This window comes from Mauremys mutica, chromosome 3 (assembly GCF_020497125.1).
Source record: "Mauremys mutica isolate MM-2020 ecotype Southern chromosome 3, ASM2049712v1, whole genome shotgun sequence".
NCBI lineage: Eukaryota > Metazoa > Chordata > Testudines > Geoemydidae > Mauremys > Mauremys mutica.
In genome coordinates, this window is record NC_059074.1 from 153,941,329 (window position 1) to 153,949,114 (window position 7,786).

Below are 7,786 nucleotides of genomic sequence, written 5' to 3' on the forward strand. Positions count from 1 at the left end.
TTCTTCATTTGCCCAATGACAGCGTTCGAAAATAATTTTAACAAAAGGCAGCGTAGTGGGTAAGTGCTGGTAGAAGCTACACAGGTGGGCAGATATATTAGTTGGGGATGGAGAGAGACGCATTCCGAGAAGCCTATAAACAGGCAGTGTGATCAGGCTGGTTTGCAGACTATAGTGAAGATAATTAAGCCCTGATCCAGCAAACCTTTAATCACATGTGTAAACTTAGTCATGTGAGTAGTCTGACTTCAAGAGCACTAAGTTATGAACACATTTATAGCAGCAGGGCCGTAATAAATAATTTTCTGTGTATGATCTGCATTTATTCCCTCCTGGCTCTGAGATTATTACTCTTCTAGGTAAATTGAAAAATCTATCTGTTGAACATTGCTTTTTACTGTGGTGGGGGATGAATGGGGAGAATCTTAATTTTTGTGATTTGGAGAATTTTTTAGTGGACATCATGTCACTCAGATGTATTTGTAAAATGTATCCTTAGGAACTGTAGATGGGCCTAGTGCATCTTTGGCAGGTGCATTATATAAACTGAAATAACAACCAGGGATCTAGGCAGTTGACTTGCTTTTATAGACAGATGTGATGCTGTCAGGCTTGTTACCCAAGAGGTAGTACACACGGAAGATCTGGAATGGAAAGGGGAGGGGGACAATGGCAGTTCCCTTGAGTTGGATTGGTCTCTATAAGAGATGCAGATAAGCAGGAGAAGCAAGAACTCATGTTTTCCAAGTTTCCTAAGAGGCTGTGGGCCAGATCCTCCACTTGTGTAAATGGTCATAGTTCAGCTAAAATCAAGGGCTCTGACACTTTACACCAGCTGATGATCTGGACCAGAATTTATTAGTTCTTGTTGGTGTGCATCTCTTAGTGTCATCAGATACCAGTCTAGGCTGAAGCACAACTCTTAGCAAACAGGTCTGTAAGTGTTGTCTCTGCTGTAATCCGTGAATCTTCCATTGCAAGCCCCTGGGGCTGCATTTTCTTGTTGCCAGATATTATAACTAAGAAGCTCTTTGGTACACAGTTTGATTTTTAAAAATATGTCCTGGGAGACACTTCCTTCAATTCTGAAAATGAGCACATGCCTCCTGTAGATTGGTGTGAGTCCACAACGTCTGAATTTCTTGATAATCCCAGGAGATGCATGTGTGATGTCTTAATTGACTAGTAAAGGGAGACAAGTAGTTAATGGGGCACAGGGTAATACTGTTTCCCACCTGTAAAGTGAACGGCCTGAGGTCATGCAGCAATTCAGTGGCAGAAGGCTCTGTGATCAAATCCATCACAGGAGACCCCCTTGGGATTGTCACCTGATGTGCTGAAACTACCTCTGAGCCCATTTTCTTCGCCAGCTTGGGACTCCAGATCCCTGTCTTGTTGAGCCAGACACGCCAGTCTGCTCCAACACAGACCCAGGGTCTGAACCACACCCCCAAAGCTGCAGACTTAACTGAAAACAGCTCAGCAAGTACTCCTGTCTCCAACACCCAGACACCCAAATCCCAAAGGGCTCTAAATAAATCTTTTTTACTCTGTATAAAGCTTATACAGCGTAAACTCATGAATTGTCCGCCCTCTATAACACTAAAAGAGAGAGATGCACAGCTGTTTGCTCCCCCAGGTATTAATCACTTACTTAATAAACAAAGTGACTTTATTAAGAATAAAAAGTAGAATTTAGGTGGTTCCAAGTAATAACTGACAGAACAAAGTAAGTTACCAAGCAAAATAAAACAAAACATGCAAGTCTAAGCCTAATGCATTAAGAAACTGAATACAGGTAAATCTCACTCTCAGAGATGTTCCAATAAGCTTCTTTCACAGACTAGACTCCTTCCTAGTCTGGGCCCAGTCCTTTCCCCTGGTACAGTCCTTGTTAGTTCCAGCTGAGATGGTAACTAGGGATTTCTCATGACTGGCAGCCCCTTTGTTCTGTTCCACCCCCTTTCGTAGCTTTGGCACAAGATAGGAATCTTTTGTCTCTCTGGGTCCCCACCCGTCCTTCTAAATGGGAAAGCACCAGGTTTAAGATGGATTCCAGTCCCCAGGTGACATGGTCACATATCCTGTGAGACGCCAAGCCTCCATTCTTCCCGGCCTGACTCACTAGAACGCAGGAAGGTTTGCAAGTAAACAGAGCCATTTACAATTAATTGTCCTAGTCAATGGGAGCCATCAAGATTCCAAGCCACCATTAATGGCCCACACTTTGCATAATTACCATAGGATTTCAGACATATACTTCATATTTCTAGTTTTAGATACAAGAATGATACATTCATATAAATAGGATGAACACACTCAGTAGATTATAAACTTTGTAATGATATCTTACAAGAGATCTTTTGCATAAAGCATATTCCAGTTACATTATATTCACACTTATAAACATATTTTTGTAAAGCATATGGAGTGCAATGTCACAGCTCCTGAATGGACTTCTCAGGAAATAGTCTCTTGAAAAGACCATCCCCTTTCTCACATAACTGATCTCTCTTGACACTTGGATGTGAAAAGCAGTGGGACTGCAAATCACTGGCTGTATTTTTTGTCTCAGTGACCCTCTCCGTCCTCCCCTACCCAAACCACTGGCATTAATACTAAAGCATTGGAGGATTTTAAAGCCATTGACTCTGTGTGTTAGTTTCCTCTTCCTTAAAATGGGATAATATGTCCCTGTCTCATTCTGAGGTTTCATTCATCAGTGTCTGCCAAGCAACTGAGTTCCTTGGATGGAAAGTGTTATAGGAGCATGACGTCTTGCCATTAAACAAACAGTGACAGCTGAACAGTGGGGCAGCTGCTGCTTTAGGTGTTGTCAGAATTAATTAATGCTTGCAAAGCACTCTGAAGTTTGAAGCATTGTATAAAAACTGCATGTTATCAGGTGCCAATCATGAGTCTCAGATGGAATAAACCAGGCCTGGATGGTGAGGTGGAGGCAGTAACATACCTTCCCGTTCTGCAAATGGTAGGCATGGCTGGCACTAGGCACTTGCAGTGCTAGTCACCAGTGTGAGACCTCCCCAACAATCGGAGTGGGATTGCCAACTAACTTGAAATTTGGCTTCTTCATGGCTCTGCATTCCAAGCCTAGGATTACATGTTGCAACCCCTAGTGCCGCTGATTTCATTGTTACTGCTCATGGAGTAAGATACAATAAGTAGCAGTGGCAGAATCTGCCCCTTCATTTGTTCTGCAAAGTATATCCTAAATCTATTGTGGGTTTCAGCACATTGCATACAGGGGTATTACCCCATCATGCAAACTTCCTGGTAGATAACCAGGGCAGGCGCTAGGTTTTTTGTCACCCCAAGCAAAAAAAAAAATTAGAGCACAACTGCTGAAGCAAGAAAAAAAAAAGGTGGCCGGAATGCCGCCCCTGAAATTGTGCTGCCCCAAGCACATGCTTGGTTTGCTGGTGTAGAGCCAGTCCTGTATATAACAGGGAGGCTGAGTTAGAGGGGGCCCCAAAATCTTAAAGCCAGTGCTGTGAGAGGTACACTGCCACCCATCCCAAACAAACACTTGGAAGCACTGAAACATTTCCAACCCAATGCAGCCATCTCCAATTGCTCATCTGAATGTTTTCAGTGAAATGTGAACTTTTCAAAGTTGATGGTAATTCCAAGGTCACTTGTATTTTGCATCTAACCCTGTGTGATGACTCACTTTCTACTCCATTTACCACTGATGACTATGTCATTGTTAGGATTTTATTCTCCCTGGAGCTTTCTGGAAGCTGGGCCCCAGGTAATTGATTTTTATTAGGACAATAAATTAAAAAGGATGGACCATGTCATTCTTTTTTGGCAGTATTTTTCCCTGAGATGACAGAGCCATCACTTACAGGCATATGGCAAATTTGTAAATGTAATCAGTGGACTTGCTGTGCTGAGCGGATGGAACAATAATAGTGGTGCTAATAGATTCAATCAGTGGAGTAGCATGCAAGCTTTAACAAGCCCTTAAATCAACATTAGGGGTTGTACTATATATTAGATAGCCATTTGGACCTAGGCACTCACACTGAAACCATAAGAGAAACCCTTTTGAAAGGGTTAGCTGCTCTGTGCACTATTGAAAAGGATCTCTCTTCATTTATCAACATAGTTAAGATATGACTTGCCCTACGGGGTGGAACCTTTAGTCTGTTTCAGGGCTGGTGCAAGGAAGTTTCATGCCCTAGGCGAAACTTCCACCTTGCGCTCCCCCCAGCCCTGTGGCAGCTCCCCACCCCCCCTGCCCTGAGCCACCCGACCCTGCGACAGCTCCCCACCCTGCCCTGAGGCGCCCCGCCCCGCGGGATCTCTGCCCCCTGGGAGCCGTGTGGCACCTCCTCACCTCTGCTGAGCGTCCTCCCCGAGCACGCTGCCCCCACTCTAATTCTCCTCCCAGGCTTGTGGGGCCAAACAGCTGATTGGCGCTGCAAGCCTGGGAGGCGGGAGCAGTGGACCAGCGACCGCGCGCTCGGGGAGGAACCGCTGTAAAAAAAAATTAGGGGCACCGCTTTTTGGTGCCCCCAAATCTTGGCGCCCTAGGCAACTGCCTAGTTCGCCTTAATGGTAGCACCGGCCCTGGTCTTATCTAGTAACTGGACTTGAATACTGGTCAATTATGATAGATGAAACAAAAATAAGCAAACAAAAAACCTCACCAACATCTATAATTCCCCTAACCATTGTGGCATGTTGTATGTGGGCAGAAAAATTCCTTCCTGATCTCACTGGTGATCAGTTTCCACCCTAAAGCATGAGATTTGATTACTCTTACTTTAGCTTCTACAACTGCAGATGTCTCTGGTAATATTATCTAGCCTCTCTTTTTTTCCCCTCTGTCTGTCTAGAAAGCTCTAACCACCCACCCCAAGGGACCTCAAGAAGTCATCTAGTCCAGTCCCCTGCATTCATGGCAGGATTAAGTATTATCTAGATCATCCCTGACAGGTGTTTGTCCAACCTGCTCTTAAAAATCCTCAATGATGGAGATTCCACAACCTCCCTAGGCAATTTATTCCAGTGCTTAACCACTCTGACCTTTAGGAAGTTTTTCCTAATGTCGAACTTAAACCGCCCTTGCTGCAATTTAAGCCCATTGCCCCTTCGTCATTTCTATAGTATCTTCCATCAGAGATGCTCAAAAGAGTTAGAGACTTTCACAAACGTAGCCTCATAACATCTATTTCACAGAAGTGTTACTTATTTCCTCATTTTTGCAGACTTTGAAACTGAGAGAAATAAATCAAAAATTTGAATGTGGTTTTATTTTTTAAGACCAAAAGGGACCAAGCTCTAGTCTGATTCATGCATAGGACAGGCCAGAAGATTTCACCTGGTAAGTGCTGCATCAAGCCCAACAGCTTGAGGCTAAATAAGTGCATATGTATTTAAGACATCCAATCTTGATGTAACCATTTCAGGGAATGGAGAATCCCCTCCCCTACAACCCTGTAAACTGTTCCAGTGGTTAATTACCCTCACTGTTAGAAATTTGGGAGAAACAAAGTGGTTTGCTTGAGGCCACATGGTGACTCATTAGCAGAACTAGGATCTGAACCCACATATTGTGATTCCAGTCCCATTCCTTATGTACACGAATATCCTTCCCCTTAAGACTCAACCATAGTATTCACTAAAGATATGTCTATGCTGCAATTAAAAACCCACGGCTGTCCTGTGCCAGCTGATGCAGACTCACAGGGCTCCGGCTAAGGGGCTGGGTAATTGCGGTGTAGATATCTGGGCTTGGGCTACGGCCTAAGCCCTGGGACTCTTCCTCCTTGCAGGGTCCTAGAGCCGGGCTCCAGCCTGAGCCTAAACATCTGTGCCTCAATTAAACAGCCCCCCAGCTAGAGCCCCGTGAGCCTGGCCATAGGCCAACAGCGGGTTTGAATTGCAGGGTAGACATACCCTCAATCACCATGACCTCCAAAGGTTCTTTTTGTTTGTTCTAAGAAACCTATTAATTTCATCAAGAGCTGCCTTTCTTCTCCGCTTATGTGACATTTGCATTGTGATATTTTGAAGCACGATGACTACATTACACTCGATCGTATTGCTGTCACAAATAGACATGTGGTGATGTTGCTTTTAACCAACAGATGGTTCTTGTAAGACTCTTAAAGTGACAAGCCATTTAGTGTTGGGAACAGGAGACAGCCTTGTCCAAGATCAAGATTGTCCTTGCAAAATAGTAGGGGGAGAGGGGTACTGTGCTGCTCTTGTTAGCCTAGACTGAAGTCTAGTATGCTTGGCTACACTCCAGAAAACCAATGCCCAATAGCAGGGGCACAAGATAGAAGTTGCTCCCTTATTTTTGCTCCCTACAGTGCAGAGGCTGATTCACAGGCCTCCATGACAGGAGCATTCTGGAATGTAGGGGCCATGATTTGTGTGTTTATATGTGTGCCACTCCTAATGTGGCCTCTAAGCACACATACAGACTATTTGTGCTCCTGGAACTAATATCCACATGGAGGGTGCTGTATGCCTGGCGCTGCTGGCCAGAAAACTGAAACGCATTGGGCTCCATCCTGATCCTCTCGTTCTTACTCAGGCAAAACTCCCATTGATTCAGGATTTAGCCTGTTAACACTGCTCTTGGCATACATGTACTGTACCTGCCCATTTTAAGGGCCATTATGTGGTGTTCCAGAATCTGGGCCACAGGCATTAAGGGGAAAAGCTGCTTAGTGGCTTAAATTATTTCTAAAACTGCTAGTAAATGTATAGAGACAAAGTATGACAGATGTGCACACAGGCAGCTGAGTGAATTGTTACACACACAGAAGAATCATCCATCACTGTCTATTCCCCGTGACATTCCACTCCTCCCCCATCACGGTCACATGTTCTCCAGTTCACGTGACTCACTTGTGGCTTTTTTGGCACCATCCTTGAGACGTCTATGTTCAGAGTTTTCCTACTGAGATGCTCCTAGTTCTAATCTTTCCCTGGCTCATGTTGCAGTCTTCCTTTTACTGGAGCTGTGTTTAAATATCTGCCACATGACAATGGTAAGAAACCACAGAAAGAGTCACTTTCTTCTAATGAGGAACTCTGATAGAATCAGGAAAACAACATATTCCCTAAAGATGTGCTCATGCGCTCTCTCTGCTTTCCTGCAAAGCTTCTAGAACAGTGGTTCTCAAACTTCCATGCCCAGATCTTCTTTTCAATAGCGTGGATCCCCCCCTGCCCCATAGCAGGGCTCTAGCTCGGATCTCCCCCTTCCCACTTACTTATAGGGGAAGGGTAGGGTGGACCAGGGCCAGCTCCAGGTTTTCTGCCGCCCCAAGCGGCAAACAAACAAACAAAAAGCCGCGGCAGCACGATCGCGCCGCTCTACTCTTCGGCGGCAATTCAGTGGCAGGTTCTTCGCTACGAGAGGGCCTGAGGGACCCGCCACCGAATTGCCACCAAAGAGCCGGACGTGCCGCCCCTTGGTATTGGCCACCCCAAGCACCTGCTTCTTTAGCTGGTGCCTAGAGCCAGCCCTGGGGTGGCCCCTGACAGCTGGCTGTGACCTTCCAAAGGGGCTGAGAACCTGCTTGAGAACCCATGACCTAGAATCTTCCCAGGCCCCCTACAGCCTGGCTTCCTGCTACAGAGTTAAAGAAACAGGATACCTGTCATTGGAATTGTGGGTGCTCCAGATGTCTAAAGTTGGGCACCCAAAATTAGATGCAACTTTTGAAAATGTTGGCCTCAGCATGTAGACCCAAGAAGCAGAAATTCTGCTCTAAACTACACCAAGGCTGGAGCCAGA